This window comes from Mustela nivalis (genome assembly GCF_964662115.1).
Source record: "Mustela nivalis genome assembly, chromosome: 12".
Taxonomy (NCBI): Eukaryota; Metazoa; Chordata; class Mammalia; order Carnivora; family Mustelidae; genus Mustela; species Mustela nivalis.
The window spans coordinates 96,410,254-96,423,270 of record NC_139031.1 but is presented as its reverse complement, the minus strand read 5'-3'; positions in this window follow the sequence as shown (position 1 = coordinate 96,423,270).

Sequence of the window (13,017 nt, the reverse complement as noted above, 5' to 3'; positions counted from 1 at the left end):
ATTGCATCTCCATGATGTATTTATTCCATAACTGGAAGTTTGTATCTCTTCATCCTCTTTACCCATTTTACCCACCCACTCCCCCAGGCAACCACCAATCTCTCTCCTATTTCTAGGAGTTTTGTTTTGTTTTGATTTGTTTGTTTGTTTGTTTCTAAATTCCACATACAAGTGAAGTCATGGAGCATTTGTCTTTCTCTTTCTTACTTATTTCACCTAGCATAATTCACCCATGTTGTCACGAATGTCAAAATTTCATTCTTTTTTATGGCTAAGGAGTATTCCATTGCTTACATATACCAGATATTCTTTATCCATCCATTATTCAACAGATATGTAAGTTGTTCCCATAAAATAATGCTTCAATAATTGTGGGGGTGCATATATCTTTTCAAATTAGTTTCTTCATTTTCTTGAGATAAATACCCAGAAGTAGTATTGCTGGATTATAGTAGTTTTGATTTTCATTCTTTGTGGAACCCCAACTGTTTTCTGTAAAGGCCATACCAATTTATATTTCTACTGACAGTGCACAAGGGATCTCTTTCCTCACGTCTTCACCAACACTTGTTACTTTTGTCTTTCTATACTAGCCATTCTGACTGGTATGAGGTGATTTCTCATCCTGGTTTTGATTTGCATTTCCCAGATTAGTGATGTCAAGCATCTTTTCATGTGCCTGTTGGCCATTTGTATTTCTTCTAAGAAAAAGTATATTCAGATCTTATGCCCATTTTTAAATGTTATTGTTTTTATTATTGTTTCTTTGTTGTTGTTATTGAGTGGTATAAATTATGTTTTGGATGTTAACCCTTAATTGGATATATGATTTGCAAATTTTTGTTTTTCCATTCACCAGACAGCCTTTTTAATTTTGTTGTTTCCTTTGCTGTGCAGAAGCTTTTTGGTTTAATGTAGTCCCAGTCACTTATTCTTGCTCTTGTTTTCCTTGCTTTTGGTGTCAGGTCCAAAAGATCAATGCAGGACTGATGTCAAGAAACTTGCCATCTATATTTTCTTCTATGATGTTTATAACCTCGGGTCTTACATTTAAGTCTCTAGTCCATTTTGTGTTAACTTCATTATTTTGGTTTATTTATATTTGACTTCATTATTTTGCATGTGACAGTCCAGTTTTCCCAGTACCACTTGTGGAAGAGATGTTTCTTTCTTCATTATATATCTTTGCCTTCTTTGTCATAAATTAATTCACCATTTATGTGTAGGATTATTTCTAGTATCTCTGTTTTGTACCTATGATCTATGTTTTTATGCCAATACTGTACTGTTTTTATTACTAATGATTTGTAATATAATTTAAAATCAGGGTTCATAGTGCCTCTGGCTTTATATTCTTCTGAATATTGGTTTTGCTATTCTGAGTCTTATGTGTTCCCATAAATATTTTAGAATTGTCTGTTGTTCAGAATCCTTTCATTTGTTTGTGTCTTCTTCGATTTCTTAATCAATGCCTGATAGTTTTCAGTGCACAGGACTTTCACCTCCTTGGTTTAATTTATACCAAGGTATTTTATTATTGTTGATACAAATATAAATACTGCTACTTAATTTTTCTTTCTGATAGTTCAGTGATAGTATATAAAAATACAGTAGATTTTTGTATACTGATTTTATACCTTGTAACTTTACTGAGTCTGTTCATTAGTGTAACAGCTCCCCCCCCACACACCCCAACCAAGGAGTCTTTAAGGATTTTTATCTATAAAATCATTTTGGTCACAAATAACCATAGTTTACTTCTTCACCAAGGTATTTTATTATTGTTGATACAAATATAAATACTGCTACTTAATTTTTCTTTGTGATAGTATATAAAAATACAGTAGATTTTTGTATACTGATTTTATACCTTGTAACTTTACTGAGTCTGTTCATTAGTGTAACAGCTCCCCCCACACACACCCCAACCAAGGAGTCTTTAAGGATTTTTATCTATAAAATCATTTTGGTCACAAATAACCATAGTTTACTTCTTCATTCCCAGTTTAGATGCTTTTTTTTTTTTCCTGCCTAATTGCTCTGGCTGCAATTTCCAGTACAATGTTGAGTAACAGTGATGAGAATGAGTATCCTTGTCTTGTTTCTGGCTGGTCTTAAAAGAAAAACTTCCATTGTCTCACCATTGAGTATTGATGTTAGCTATGGTCTCATCAGATATGGCCTTTATTACACTGAAGTATGTTCTTGCTATCATCACTTGTTGATGTGTTTTCATCATGCTATCACTGAAATTTGTCAAGTGATTTTTCTTTATCTTTTGAGATAATCATATAATTTTTATCTTTTATTTTGATTGGTTTAAAAATGCTATTTTTACAGCCCTGTTATACATCACACGTGATCCTGCTGTATGATCCTATGATCTCTTACATGTACTGTTGAATTTGATCTGTTAATGCTTTGTTGAAGATATTTACATCCATATTTATATGAGATATTGCATTGACCTCTAATTTTCTTTTCTTTTATGTCTTCTTCTTGATCATCTCCCCCCCCCCCCTTTTCTGGTTTTGGTATCAGGTTCATGCTGGCCTTATAAAAAGAGGTTGGAAGATTTCCCTCATCTTCAGTTTTTGGAAGAGTTTGAAAAGGATGAACATTAAATTTTTGACTTTTTGGTTAAATTCATGAGCAAAGCTGTCTGGTCTTGGACTTTTGTTTTTTGGGAGGGTTTTGATTATTGACTCAATCTCCCTACTAGTAATCTGTCTATTTTCTTCATGATTCAATCTTGGAACAATGTATATTTCTGGGAATTAATTCGTCTCTTGGGTTTTTCTTGGTTAATTTGTTGGTGAAAATTGTTCATAACAATCTTTTATGATACTTTTTATTTCTCTGGTATCAGTTGTAATTTCTCCTCTTCAATTTCTGACTTTATTTGAGCTTTCTCTCCTTTTAAGTCTAGTTAAAGATATTTCAATATAATTTCAAACAGCCAGCTCTTAGTTTTATTGATCTTTTCTATTATCTTTTTAGTCTCTTATTAATTCTGCTATGATCTTTATTTCTTTTCTCCTACTATTTTGGGTTTTATCTATTCTTCTAGTTCCTTTAGGTATAAAGTTAGATAGTTTGTTTGAGATTTTACTTGTTCCTTTATCACTATAAAATTCTCTCTTTAAAATGCTTTTGCTGCATTCCATAATTTTTGGTATGTTGCATGTCCATTTTCAGTTGTCTCAAGGTGTCTTGTTGTTGTTGTTTGATTTTTCCATCAATCCAGTGTTTCTTCAGTAGCATGCTGCATAAATCTTCACATTTTTAAATTTTTTTCTAGTTTTATTGTTCTTATTGATTTCTAATTTCACATTACTGTTGTCTGACAAGTCTATAAGCTTCATTCTGTAGTGAGGCCAAGATAGAGCCTTATTTCCTGAGCATACCTCTATAGCCTCTAGCTGTGGTAAACCTGAAGGTTGTTTCTCAGGCTGAGGATCCAGCACATGTAAATGGGCCTTTTTCACAGAAAAACTGGAGATGTGTTTCAGTCTGATGTCTGTACAATTCTCTGGGGGGGGGGGGTGATAACCTGCCCAAAACTGTCTCTCTGATTGTTTCAGATCTGTGGGGCTCAGGAAACTCAATCTCCTATTGACCACCAGAGTTAGTCGGGGGAATGCTCTTTGTGGACTGTAGCTCCCCACTGGCTTTGATGGGGTTGTAGGAGCTATCCAGGAACAGGGCACTTATCCACCAAACTTAACAGGCTGCAGGAGCAACAGAGGGATAGGCGTTCACCCTCCAACTTTAGCAAAACTAGAGGTACAGGGTCAGAATTTTTGCCTGCCAGTTTGAGTTGGGCTGTGTGAGTCAAGCTGGAGTGGAGTGCCTGCCCAGCAGCCGTAGAACTCTAGCAGGGCTCCAGATGGAGTGTGCCTACTGGTGCTAGCATGGTAGAGGAGGATTGCAAAAATTGTGCCCACCAGTGTTGGTACTAATGTAGGACAAAAAGAATACAAATATGGTGCCCACCAACACCCTCATCCCTTAGATGCCCAGAAAACTGCTGACTTCCAGCCAATAGTTTAATATTGGTAATGAATCTCTTTCACATATGGTGCATTTCAAAGTGGTACTTTTGTGCTGGGTTATGGGCAGATGAGTCTATGTATGAGCTTTTTAAGAACAGACTCTCTAGTCTCCATGGCTCCACGGTTCTCTTGGATGTAAACCTCACTGGTTTTCAAGGTCAGATGTTTTGGGGGCTTGTCTCTTTGACATAGCTCCCAAGGATTGGGATGCCTGATGTAATGCACAAATCCCTCTGCAGGGAGAAGCTCCTTATGAAATCCCTCCCAATTGTAAGTTGCTATGCTGGGAAGTTTTTAGCAAGACCATATTTCTTCCTCTTCTACCCATCGTGATGTGACCCTTTAATCCCTTGTTGTGGCAGAACTGTGCAGTTAGTTTTTGGGTCTTTTTCAGAGGAAATTTTTCCATATGTAGCCATAGATTTATTGTGTCTGCAGGAGGAAGTGAGTTCAGGATCTTTCGACACCACTATTTCGAATTGCCTCTCCCCGGACAATTTGAAATTTATATAAAAGCCGTGCGGGTAGTACAGATAGTTTCTGCATGCCCTCTGTATATCTGCACACAGATTCTCCTATTATTAATATCCTGCATTAGGATGATGCATAGGATGCATCATCCTAATGCAGTTGATGAACCAATGTTGATACATAATTATTAACTAAAGCCCTTAGTATGTATTCAAATTCAGTGTCTGTTGTACATTCAATAATTTTTTTCAAATGACATATATTCACCATTTCAATATCATACAGAATAGTTTCCATCCCTATAATCTCCTTGAGTCCCACCTTCTCATTCCTCCCTCATTTCCAAACCTGACACAAATTTCTTTTTCTGTTTTTACAATATTTTCTTTATTTATCTGGAATGTTACATAGTTGGAATTATACAATATATAACCTTTTAAGAATGCTTAGCAATATGCAATTAAGGTTTCTTTATATCTTTTCATGGTTTAATAGTTAATTTCTTTTTAACACTGAGTAATATCCCTTAGTACAGATATGCTATAGTTTGCTTATTCCATTGCCTACTAAAGGATATCTTTGTTTCTTTCAAATTTTGGCAATTATGAAAAAAAGTTGCTTAAACATTCACATACAAGTTTTTGTGTGAACATAAATTTCAACTCATTTGTGTGAATGCCAAAGAACATAATTATTCGAATATAAGAAAATGATGAACTTTTTTTTTAAGATTTTATTTATTTATTTGACAGACAGAGATCACAAGTAAGCAGAGAGACAGGCAGAGAGAGTGAGAGGGAGAAACAGGCGCCCTGCTGAACAGAGAGCCTGATGCAGAGCTTGATCCCAGGCCCTGGGATCATGACCTGAGCAGAAGGCAGAGGCTTTAACCCATTGAGCCACCCAGCCGCCCCCAAAATGTTGAACTTTATGAGAAATTACCAAAGTATCTTTCAAAGCAGTTGTACCATTGTGCACATATACCAGCAATGCCTAAGAGTTCCAACTGTACCACATTCTGGCCAGTATTTGTTGTTAGTGTTTTGGATTTTGTCCATTCTAATAGTCACGCAGTGCTATTTTGTTTTGTTTTGTTTAGCTTGCAGTTCCTTGATGATGTACAATGTTGAACATTTCATATGCTTACTTATCATCTGTATGTCTTTGGTGAGGTATCTGTTCAGAAAGTTTGCCCATTTTCAAATTAGGCTCTTAGAATTTTAAGAAACCATTCTATATCTTGTATTCAAATCATTTATTGCATATGCATTTTGTATATATATTGTCCAAGGCTGCAACTTTTCTTTTCATTTTCTCAACAGTATTTTTTAGAAGCAGATAATTTTAATTTTAATAAAGTCCAACTTCACATTTTTTCCTTCATAATTCACATTTTTTGTGCTGTAGCTACATCACTGTGTCCAAGGCCACTTCAGTGTTCTATGTTGTCTACTAGAAGTTTATAGTTTTGTGTTTTAAATTTGGGTCTCCATGTCAATTTCAGTTCATTTTTGTGATAGTTCAAAATCCCAAAACTGAAATTTTAATTTGAAAGCTCAAAGTCAATAATCATTACTAAATTTTTTTTTGCTTTGGGAGGTATTTTTTAATATTTTATTTTTTGATTTGACAGAGAGAGAAAGAGCACACAAGCAGGGGTAGCAGCAGAGGGAAAGGGAGAAGCAGACTCTCCACCAAACAAGAAGCCAGACAAGGGACTCATGACCTCAGCATAAGGTAGATACTTAACTGACTGAGTCACCCAGGGGCCCCTCATTACCGTGTTTTTTTTAATTTCTTTTCTTTTTTTAAAGATTTTTATTTATTTATTTGACAGACATAGATCACAAGTAGGCAGAGATGCAGGCAGAGAGAGAGAAGGGAAAGGAAGCAGGCTCCCTGGTGAGCAGAGAGCCCAATGCGGGACTTGATCCCAGGACCCTGGGATCATGACCTGAGCCTAGGGCAGAGGTTTTAACCCACTGAGCCACCCAGGCGCCCCTCATTACCGTTTTTTATGCAGCTAATCCTTAGTTCATTTTATGTCTAGATTTTACATTTTACTAGTTCGTTACTTATTGTATCTCACCCCTACAATCTGAGTTTATTTTCCTTCTTCCTTAGGTGTGTCCTTTCTTTGTTATTAGCAAGCACATATCAGTGATAAATTCTTTATGTTTGTTCTCTAAAAATGTTTTTATTTCACTGATACTCTTGAATGGTAATTTACAAAGATATAAATCTTTAGAATGGCATTACTTCCCTTACCTTTTTCCCATTTCTTCTAAATAGTTGAAAAGTATTCATCGGTGTGCTTAAGGGGTCAGCAAAATCTGTTTAGAAGGACAAACAATAAATATGTCAGGTTTTTCAGTCCTATGGTTTCTGTCAACTCTGCCTTCTTTACACAAAAGCAACCACTGAAAAAATGTTTTTACAAAACCAGGCAGTAAGGATGTTGACCTCTAATTCATATATATATATACACACACATATATATATATATGTGTGTGTATATATATATATATACACAAACACACACACATACACACACACACACAAACACACACACACACACACATATAAGCTATTTGATGTCTTTTTAGTCACGAATTATTAATGTGTATTTCGAATTAGTGTTGGAAATACTAGTGGCTGAGAGGGGTCCAGTGGACCAACAAGAACGAGTCTGGACAAGAGTGCATTTATCTATGCAGAAAACATAGATAAATCATGATCCAGAGATCATACTGCTGCTGCTGCTGCTTCTTAAAGATTTGAAAGGGAAAGAAAGAGATAGTGAGAAAGAAAGCAAGAGCAGGGGTTGGGCAGAAGGGGAAGCAGACTCCTGCTGAGAGGGGAGCCCAATGTGTGGCTCGATTCCAGGACGCTGAGATCATGGTCTGAGCTGAAGACAGACGCTTAATCTACTGAGCCACCCACGAGCCCCCAGAGTTCATGATGCTTCTGAAGATAGCTGAATGCTAATTTGTTAGGCAGTTCTGTAGATGATCAAGCTCCTGTTGAAATAAGTTGAATCCCACTGAGTGACAGAGTGGACAACTGCGTAAAGTTAGAAGCTGAATACCTCTCCCCAAACCAAGTATATAGATGATGACTTTGGGATGGGGTGTGATGGATAAAATGATTAATTACCTGAGTTTAAATCTGGAACTACTCAGGGGGAACAAGGCAGAGTTGGCTAAGATCATATTTTCTGGCATGATGCACATTCAGTATATAAAGATAGTATCAAACAACTAACAGAAAAATAAACTAGTTAAAACATCTATACCAATATTTACAGCTTAGAAACATGATGAGAGGTTTGTTTCACAGCATATGTGTTTGAATGTGTACCCTAATTCAAATAATATATCTTCTTTTCAAACATATTTTATACCTCTGTTCTATTTTTTATTTATATATAATAGGGACCATATGGTATATTTGTGAACATCATTAATTTTAGAATCAGAAGTGTCATATCAGGACCCTAATTCCAGCAGTTATTATAAAAGAGTCATCCATTCATCATTCACTCATTCATCCTTTCAAAAATAAATCTTATAAACCCATGCAAATGTGGCTCTAGGTCAGTGATAAACAAGACTACAACAATATCTTAGACACTGAATTGCCTTCCTGAATTTTTTGCAGTTAAGGGAAAAGGAAAAAGGAAATCTGAAATTGCACAGAACGATAACTGAGGGCTTTAATTTGGGACATGATCTCACTAACTGTTTTAGAGATTTTCTGAAGAAAGCGTCATGTAAACTGGCTTTGAAGTATCATTAAAAACCATATAAAGATTGGTGGGGATGGGGGACATTCAAAAGAGTGAGCTAGATGTCCCAAGAGCTACAGATAAAAGGAATTACGGAATACCACATACTGAGTACTTGCAAATAAATTATTGAAATTTTGGTTGGCTGTTGATTTTTCAACAAAGAAATGACCTGAATGAATGTACATTTTGAATGGAAATTCTGGGTACACTGTTCATAACCAGTTGTGGAAGGTACAAGCCGAGGTAAGGAAACTACTGGGAAGATTCATCAGTTTTCAATGAGAGAGAACAATGACCGACGTGATGGTTAATTTTATGTGTGACATTGGCTTTGTCCCAGGGCCCAGACGTGTAGTCAACATGATTCTGCATGTTTCTGTGGCAGTGCTTGTGGATAACATTAACATTTAAATTAATGAGCTATGAGTGAAGCAAATTGGCCTCCATGATGGGGATGGGCCTCATATGAACAGCTGAAGGCCCTACCAGATCAACAGACTGACGTCTCTCAAGCAAGAGATAATTCTGCTAGCAGACAGTTCTTGAACTTGAGTTGCAACATGAGCTGTTCTAGGTCTACAGACCACTGGCCGACCCTGCTTCCACGATGATGTGAGTCAATTCCTTAAATCTCTTCCTGTGCCTGTAAAATACCTTGTGTTGGTTCTTTCTCTGTGGATGACCCTGACTAGACTTGTATAATTAAATAAACCGCATGAACAGTCATATGACTGGTGATATGTGGACGGACTTAAGAAATAAGTTTAGTCTTAGAGTGGATGGCGTGGGTCAGGGGAAGAGGGAAAAGATGAAATAGGAGAAGAGGATGTTCAGATTCCTGGTTTGGGGCAATCAGATAAACGCAAACGATTTTCACAGAAATAGGGAATATATATAGAAGGAAATGAAAACCCCACACATCAAGGAAGAACTAAGTTTTCCTCCAGATATGAGTTTAAGGCAGCCAAGGGACCAAGATATTTAATAAGCTTATGGAATCGGTGCCCTGAAAAGGAGAGAATGCAGCAGGGATTTTAATTTTAACAGTCATTTGTGCTTGGATCATAACTGAAGTTGCTGACATTATTTCATGTTGTAAGAGACTCATTTTCAGCTTTAAATAGTTAAAGTGGAAATTACACCAACCTTCAAAGAAATCATCATGGAATTTTGTCATTTTAATTCCTCCAGCAACTTGCATATCATTTTTTTTTCTTTTTCTTTTTTTTGGGGGGGACGGGGTAGCTGGCCCATTTCTTTGCATATCATTTTTGATGCTTACCATATGTAAATACTCTTGGGGATGAAGAATTCACAATTTGCTGTTGTGCATCAGATCACAGTTCTCCAAGGAATCATGGGCAGGCCAACAGAGGAAATTCAAAGGAAAACGTCGGTCAGATTGTGAAAGCCATGTGGCTACAAGTTGTACTTCACTAAGGTTTATTTTTTCAAGCTTCAAGTGCCATTGTGATGTGATTCTTAAAAAAAAAAAAAAATAGTAACCTTGGACAGTGGTTTCAGTCATTTTTAAGGGCGGTTTTGATCTTGGTATATGGGATAAAGAGAAAGTCCCTCTGATAGTAAAAGCGATAGTGAAATCCAAGCCAAGCAGTACGCCTCTTCCTGTTGGGAATGAGAAGTTGTCTGTACAAAGAGCACCAGATTCAGAGAATTGCTGTCAGACCTCCAGTAAAGGCCCACCTCCTGATTGGAGGCTCAGGATTTGCATTATATTCCAAACCAGTAATATCAAAGAAGTAGTAACACCTTGTTTGTGATATTAATCATCCGTTCTTAAAGAAACACTGTGCATTTGCAAGTGATATTTGAAAGTGGGATTACCCAAATTAATGCATGATTCAACAGCAGTAGATGCACTATTTAGGCATCTGAGTACACAGTTTAATGCATTATTTCATGAAATATTAATATTATGACATTAATTTAAATTGATTTATATATACACACTCTAATAGGGGCAAAAAAAAATTGAAATGTTATTACGAAATCATCATGCCTTGCTCTGTGCCGAACTGCTGGCAGGGATGTTGCTTGTTCAGACCTTATTTAACATCTTCATTAATGAACTGTAGCAGGGAATCAACAACAGATTAATGAAACTCTGAGAAAATTGTAAATCAGTAAATATATTTAGTGATCAGGGATGCACAGTACTAAAGGTCTTTGATGATGAAGACAAAATGAGTTAATTTCTGAAAGTGCATAGAGAATATTAAGTCAAAAAAAGGTATGAAAGAGAAAAAAGAAAGCAAAATACAGTCCCAAGCCTTGTTAACTACTGCCATGTAAAAGTGCAGACCCTTTTATACCACATTCTGCACCTTTTCCATATATGTGTGTGTGTGTGTATAAAACACATATTTATATATATTAAATATATATATACTTAATTTTTTAAAAAACAATTATTTATTCATTTGAAAGACAGAGAGGCAGAGAAAGCTCAAGCAGGGGGAGCAGTAGGCAGAGGGAGAAGCAGGCTTTCCACTGAGCAGGGAATGGAGCCTGATGCGGGGCTTGATCCCAGGACCCTGGGATCATGACCAGAGCCGAAGACAGAGGCTTAACCCACTGAGCCACCCAGGTGCCCCTTCTGTACCTTTTCTAAACAAGACACAAATTGCATGGAAAACATATGGCCGCATATGGTGTGAACTTAGTACATACACTTGCTGTCGTCAAGCTGTAACTCATATTATCCTTACACAGGCTATTTTCTTGGGAAAATGAATATTGTCCTCAATTCTCAGCCACTTACTAGAGTTTCTGAAAACAACAGAACAAGAACAGTTTCTGTCTTCTGCATAGCTTTGCTGTGAGTATTTGCTTCATCCGATGACATTTCTGCATGGCTTTACTGTGAGTATTTGCTTCATCCGATGACATTTCTGTTTACTAGACAAGAACCCTTTTAGTTTCAACTATAACCTTGCTGAAACTAGATCCCATCTGGTTAATATTTGTAGTGAAGAAACTTTCCACTCCTCATTGTGCAACATATACACACCCATGTGTGCTCACACACACACACACTCATAGGTGGGGTAGGCTACCATTAACTCATCTGGTTCAAGAAAACCAATAGGGTTAAAATTTATATACACAGAGTTTGAAAGAAAACTGTAAGTAAAATTTGAAACAAATATCCTTTGTCTCTTTTTTTTTTTATAAACATATATTTTTATCCCCAGGGGTACAGGTCTGTGAATCACCAGGTTTACACACTTCACAGCACTCACCAAAGCACATACCCTCCCCAATGTCCATAATCCCACCCCCTTCTCCCAAACCTCCTCCCCCCAGCAACCCTCAGTTTGTTTTGTGAGATTAAGAGTCACTTATGGTTTGTCTCCCTCCCAATCCCATCTTTGTCTCTTTCTTGAGGTTGTTTTTTGTTGTTTTTGTTTTTTATTTTAATCACTCAGCTAACTAAATTCTACTGCAGGTTCTTCTCCCACAGCACTGTAGAAGCCAGAGAATATGCTAAACAGTATTCATATCCTACAGGATCTTTTATGTTTGTTATTTTTCTTCTCACTGTCTTACATGTTCAGTACTCTTTTTTTTTTTTTTTCCATTCTTAAAGAACAAAGAGAGAGAATCTCTCTCTCTCTCTCTCTCTTTTTGTTGCTGTTGTTGCTGTTGTTGGCAGTACAGTAGAAAGCTTGTAAGTTCAGATGTAAAGGAGCAAAACAAATACTTTGGACAGGTCTGGGATTAGATTCTAGGGACATCTTTTACTTCCGCCATAGAAAAATCTCCAAATGGTCCACCCTAACTCTATAGGATTTGAAATAAGAATGTCAAGATGGAGTCTATGTCTTACTGCCCACTATGTCCTGTGCATATATTTCTTTAGAGAACTTTTTGTGTGTGTGTGTGAGAAAACAGGCTTTTTAAAAACATGACAAAGGTGTCTCAAGGCCTTTAGTTAAAATACCATAAAAACTCTCATTTCATTGTGTTAGAACCAAATTTTCCTGGCTTACTATTGAAGCTCTCAGATATTCAATAATCAAGATATTTAAATTTTATTAGAAAATATGTACCTTTTTTAATAATGTGATCAGAATAGATTTCTTATGAGCATTTCTAAGTTTAATTTTATTTTTAATGATTTTACTTATTTATTTATTTGAGAGAGAGAGCACAAGCAGGGGAAGAGGCAGAAGGAGAGGGAGAAGCAGGCTCCCTGCTGAGCAAGGAGCCCAACACGGGGCTGGATCTCAAGACCCTGAGACCATGACATGAGCAGAAGGCAGATGCCTAACTGACTGAGCCACCAGGTGCCCCTTATGAGCAGTTTTTAATCACTGTGTGTTTGTGATAAATAAACATCTGTTTGGTAATGCCAATATATTCATAAAGCATAGAGATATTCTCTTGGTTATTAATATATACTATAAAATTTCAGGCCAAATCAAAGTTTTGTTTTTGTTTTTGTTTTGTTTTTTGTGACTTCTCAGAGTTGAGTAGAACATGTCTAAAGAAAATGCAGAAATTGGACAAATCATTACAAGGTGAACACACCCTGTGATTATTGTCCCAGTCAGGAAATAAGACATAAGAGTCCCTCTGGAGATCACTTGTATGACTGTTACTATTTGGTGGCCTCCCCTCCAAATGAACACAATTTTAGTTCCAATACCATCAGCATTTGCCAGTTTTTAGATGAAC